The sequence below is a fragment of the Lycium ferocissimum genome, chromosome 11, assembly GCF_029784015.1.
Source record: "Lycium ferocissimum isolate CSIRO_LF1 chromosome 11, AGI_CSIRO_Lferr_CH_V1, whole genome shotgun sequence".
NCBI lineage: Eukaryota > Viridiplantae > Streptophyta > Magnoliopsida > Solanales > Solanaceae > Lycium > Lycium ferocissimum.
Window position 1 is genome coordinate 66368978 of NC_081352.1, and position 6039 is coordinate 66375016.

Below are 6039 nucleotides of genomic sequence, written 5' to 3' on the forward strand. Positions count from 1 at the left end.
GCACCCACGGTCCAACATCAACATTCATGGCTCGGCTTCAGCATCCCTATTTTCAAGTTTTTAATCCATTTCCATACTTCACAACACGTACAAACCATCCATAACATAAGAAAAAATAAGATTGAACCTCACCTCCTTCATGTTGCTTCCACTCGGCTAGCTTCTCCTTTAGCCTCAACAAATGATTTATTTGCTCCAACGACCCTTCCACGTTGACGAGGACCTTGAAATTAGTAGGAAAGCTTGGAGAAAATATTATTTTTCTTGACCTTCATCCACGGCTGAAATTGTTATAGCCCGTATTTCGTGTGCTCGGATATTGCGAGACAATGGTGAGAAGTTAAGGACAAGACTATGATCTAAAATTATTTTAATGCATTAGTAGGTTATGAGCATTATTTATGGACGTTGGTAGTATAGAAATAATGAGAAAGGTTAAGGGTAAAAAGGAAAATTCGAAAAGGGTTCATGGAAAATATTGCGGAGGACTAAGGGTAAAATGGGAATTTTACAAAGTTCCGGAAAAATTCATGAAGAGGCCATGTTGGCCGTGTACTATATTCCCTTATTTTTAATCAATGAGGGCTAAGTGTAGATTATAAAAAATGCATGGGCCAAAGCTTGTCTTGGAAGACAAGTGGTCATCTTTGACCACTTTGGAGAATTCAAGAAAAAGAAAGAAAAATCAAGAAAAAAGAGGAAAACTCTAGAGAAATAAAGAAAGGGGATCATGTGTCCATATTCTTAGCTTGAGGGACCAAATTGTAAATATGGAAAGAATGTGGAAGACAAGTATATATAGAGGTCATCTTTTAATTCAAGAAAGAAAGAACAAAAAAAAAAAAAAAAGATGAAGAGAATATAGGGGGTTCTGCCATAGCTCCAAATTTGGCCATGGAAAATTGATGAAGAAAAATTATTTTCTCCTAGTTTTCCTACCTAATGGAAGGTCCTCTACAACATGGAATGGTTGTTAGAACAAGAAAATCATTCATTCTTGCAAGTGGAAATTCTAGCCAAGGTGAAGAAGCAAGTGGAAGAAGGTAAGAACTAATCTTTCTTTATGTATTATGGATGGTTGAGCATGTTGTAGTATGTGGGAATGCATGGAATTCATGAAATACATAGGTGTTTTGGGTTGGCCGAATGCATGGGTTATGGTGTAGGAAAGATGAAATGATTTCTATTTAGTAGTTTGATTGTTATGTTGTGAATTCCATAATGTAAAATGGGTGAAAAATCATGAAAATATGGAAATTGTGGAAGTGGCCGTGAATGCTTGGTGTTGGCCGTGTGCGTGTGTGTTGTTGCATGTAAGGATGATAAACTAATTTTATGAAGCATGTTGGTTGTTGTAATGTATAGAAACGGATGAAAATTTGTGAGAATATACATGTTGTGGTTGTGGCCGAAAATAGGGATGATGTTGTGAGATGTGACAAATTGAATTTATGTAGCATTTTGATTGTGGTTGTGTTGTGGATTTTATGTTGTTAATAAAAGCTTAATGATCTTAGAAAAATTATGGTAGTTGGAGGCTTGTGGTTGAAGTTTATGTAAATTGAATATTATGTTTTTATATGAATGAAAGACAATGATATTAGTAAGGTGTTGTTGGAATATGTATTATAAGATTATTATTGTTTTCATTGGAGTTGGAAGGTTTTGAAGGAAGAAGTATATTCATTGAGTTATTATAACGTAGCTTGGATTGAATACGGAAATTGTTAGCATGGTTGTTGACTTTATGTTGATGGTTTGGCCGGGTTGTATTCCGGGATTGTTGTTGTTGAAATTGGCCAAGTTGAACTTGGTGGTATGGTGTATTCGGGGGAAATCTTTTGCCGGAATTTCGGTAGCCAAGTGTCATTTTGAGAATTTACTTTTAGATGCTCAAATTAACATTTGGTAAATATGACCTAATTGTAGATTTTGACGGATTTGGAACAAGAATTTGGAGGAGCGTAAGAAGCGGAAAAAGGTATGTAAGACTTCACTTTCTTTCTTTGGCATGTCGTAGACGTAGTAGGCTTGGACACGGGCCTCGGGGACAATTCCTTTCCTAGAAAACCAAGATTGAAATCCGTTACTATTCATTCGGTAAGATTGAACTAAATGTTCATGAATCTTTGAAAGAAGGTTCCTAAACACCTAGAACTTGCATGAGTAACACCGATTACCCTAAAACTTCCATAAGTAATGTCACGAAACGTATTATACGCAAATTGTGTATGCCGCCTCATTTGATCCGAGGTGGGCCCACTATTCCCGAATTCCCTCCTATTGTTCCATTAGGCTTATTTCCGCACTATAGTCAATGAAAGTTCTTGGTTATCATTCCGACCATAAAATAAATGTTTTAACTAAACCATCGACCCCAAGACATGATTTCCCTTACTAAAAGTTTACAAATGTTTTTTAAAACAAAATCCATTTTCTCTTCAAAGACCAAGTTTTACAATCTTGAAAGTCCTAATGACTAAAACGACGACTATGGTTCTATGATGATAAAGATAATGCCGATATGAGAAGAAGTCTATGATGAGAATGCCAAGGATATGGTCCTACTACGAATATGACGATATGGAAGGTTAAGCTATTTTTGAATAATGACTTTTTCAAAGGTTTTAAAATAAACAAAATGATGCCTTACGATTCCGTATATGATATTCCATGAAGTTACTCTCCATTGATAGTCTCGCCTTAAAATACTTGTTCCTCCAAGGTGAGACAAAGCGACTATGGTTATTCCATAATGCAAATCGGAGGTTTCCGACCTTACGTCACTCCGATAAAGTTATAGCTTTTGATTGGGCTCCAATGCACGCTGATGATGGATATAATTAAACTGGCCTAAAGAGCCGGGCACGACCGCCACTACGATAGGCGTAGTGGTGCACGCATATAATTTAACCGGCCTAGAGAGCCGGGCACGACCGCCACTACGGCAGGCGTAGTGGACTGCTTATAACTAAACCGGCCTAAGGGCGGGCACGACCACCACTAGTGGGCGGCACGATATAATTACCCCGGACGCGGGAGGCCCGGACGCGGGCTAATGATATTATGTGATGCAGGCAAGTTACGGATGTATGTGTTAAGGTAAACGTGAGCGTGCATAATTCCGCCTCGAGAGGCAAGCAGATACGATCGGATTCTTTTCCTCTTATTTCCCGTGTCTTCTTATTATATATGCGTCCATGTCCCGTCTATTTTATTATGTTATTATTTATGTCTTACATACTCGGTACATTGCTCGTACGACCCCTCTTCTTCGGGGGGTCGCGTTCATGCCGCGCGTACACCGGACGGATAGAAGCCAGGATAGAAGATGTTCCAGCGAAGTTGGCAAACTCCATTTGTTCTGGAGTGTCGCCGAGTCAGCGTGCTATGCCAGGATGTCTTGTTTGAAGTTAGAGACTTTGCAGACAGAGTCGTGGATTTCGGGAGTCAGTTTGTACTATGATACGAGTTTTGTACAATTACATGTTTTATTTGATTTAAAAGTAACAAAAGAATGTTTTAGTAGTCTTATTATATATACTTGACTTAGAGATTCAAAAAAAAAAAAAAAATTTTAAGTACGGTAAGGGTCGGTGGGTTCGCTCGGCTCGGTTACGGGGGTCGGGTGCCCATCACACCCTATAGAGTCGGGTGTGACAAAGTGGTATCGGAGCAGGTCGGTCCAAGGGTTGTCTGCAAAGTCGTGTCCGGTAGAGTCCTGTTTATGGGTGTGAAGCCGGCCACATTTATAAACAGGAGGCTGCGGGGCATCTAGGAATGGTTGACCTTCTTTCTGTCATTAGATCGTGCGATAGAGCCAAGACATAGGAAATAAGATTCCTTATATTAATCGTCGATTTCCGTAGGCGCCCGGTATCGGCGGAAAAAGGCGAGAGATGATATGGAAGGCAAAAGAGGTAGGGCCACCGGATGGATATATTTGTTCTGTTACGTGGAGCGGGGCGCCGGACGGGAAATAGCCATACATGCGGGGAAGGTGAACATCGGGGAGTTAAAAAGGGTAAAACGGTAAATGTAAAAGAAAGGACGTATTACGAGAATATCTCGGAAATTGTAAAGCTTTGGTTGGCTTTAAATCGAGTAGTAAAGGCCATATGAAAAAGCGGACGCGAAAATATCGACATTAAGGCACCGAATTCCACCGTTTGGGTTAAGCGTGCCCGGTGGGAGGGATGGGTGACCCCCGGGAAGTTTATAAGAAATTCTACATATTCGAACATCGGACAAATGAGAGATTAGAGCAACCTAAGGAAAACTAGAGTGTATGGAATAATTGGAGATCATAAGAGGACGCGTAGGACAAGACGGACTTGCTCGGCGGAAAAAAGTGTATCATCATAGCCCTAGAATTAGGATAGGCTTGAACGACGTTTGGACGTATTTTGTGGGCTAGTTAATAGCAATTATATATATGTATCTATGAAGGTGTCGAATATCCCAAATATGATTATATTGATGGACATGTAAATCCCGAAGACCGAAGTTACGGTATGAAGGCATTAATCGAGTAAGGGTAGGAAGTTCGAAAGACACAAGAGTAAATGGTACAAGTGTTGCAAAGTAAGCTATTGTTACTCCACTATAGATTAAGATTGGGAATGAGGATATGAGACGAAGTATAAATGGATAATGGTATAGTGGAAAACAAAGAAAACAAAGTGTCGAAAGGAGAGAGAAATGTAAGGATGAGATAAAGGAGGCCCCAAGAGAAATTGATACGGTAGTGTGTTTGACATGAACGCTTGAGCTACCGAGGAGACCTTTATGATGAAAAGAATTAGTAAGGTCGAGGACCGACATAAGCAAGAGTGGATAGTAACTAGGATAATGTCTAAGGTAATATGAGAAGTTCAAAGAAACTTTGAGTAGTGCGAACTAAGGAAAGTGAAAAAATGGACGTATATAAAGAAAAAAGAATATGACAAAGGATGACGGTATTGGATAGGTTAAGGGCTAATAAAAAATGGAAAATAATTTTGAAAAGGAGCTCCCCGAAATATTATGGCGACCCATAAAGACTAGTCGAACATTCGAGGACGAATGTTCCAAAGGGGGGAAGGATGTTACACCTCGCATTTTTGCACATTTGAATATTTCGAGACAATGGCGGGAAGTTGAGGACGAGGTTATATTTTTAGTTTGGTTGGATGCATTAAGTTATGGACTTATAATATTATTGAGAAAGTGTTAAGGGCGAAAAGGAAAATTCGCGAAATGGTTCATGGAATATTATGGAAGACTAAGGGTAAAATGGTAATCTCACAAATATTCAAGAAAATTCTTGAAATTTCCAAGATGGCCATGTGATGAATATATATATGGACCAAAGTGTATAAAATAAGACAAGTGGCCACATTTGTTATTGTAGGAAAATTAGTCTTCTTTGACTAATTCAAAGAAAAATTCAAGAAAAAAAGAAGAAATCTCTAGAAAAATGAAGAAGGGGATCATGTGGCCATTTTATATTTAAAGGGGGCAAATATATATATAGAGAAAGAATGGCCTATATATTCATCTTTTAATTTGGAGAGAAAGAAAGAACAAAAAAAAAAAAAAGATGAAGAGAGAAATATAGGGGGTTCGGCCATGGCTCTCAAAATTGAGCCATGGGAAATTGATCAAGGAAAATTATTTTCTCCTAGTTTTCCTACTAAATGGAAGGTCCTCTACAACATGGAATGGTTGTTAGAGCAAGAAAATCATTCATTCTTGCAAGTGGAAATTCTAGCCAAGGTGAAGAAGCAAGTGGAAGAAGGTAAGAACTAATCTTTCTTTATGTATTATGGATGGTTGAGCATGTTGTAGTATGTGGGAATGCATGGAATTCATGAAATACATAGGTGTTTTGGGTTGGCCGAATGCATGGGTTATGGTGTAGGAAAGATGAAATGATTTCTATTTAGTAGTTTGATTGTTATGTTGTGAATTCCATAATGTAAAATGGGTGAAAAATCATGAAAATATGGAAATTGTGGAAGTGGCCGTGAATGCTTGGTGTTGGCCGTGTGCGTGTGT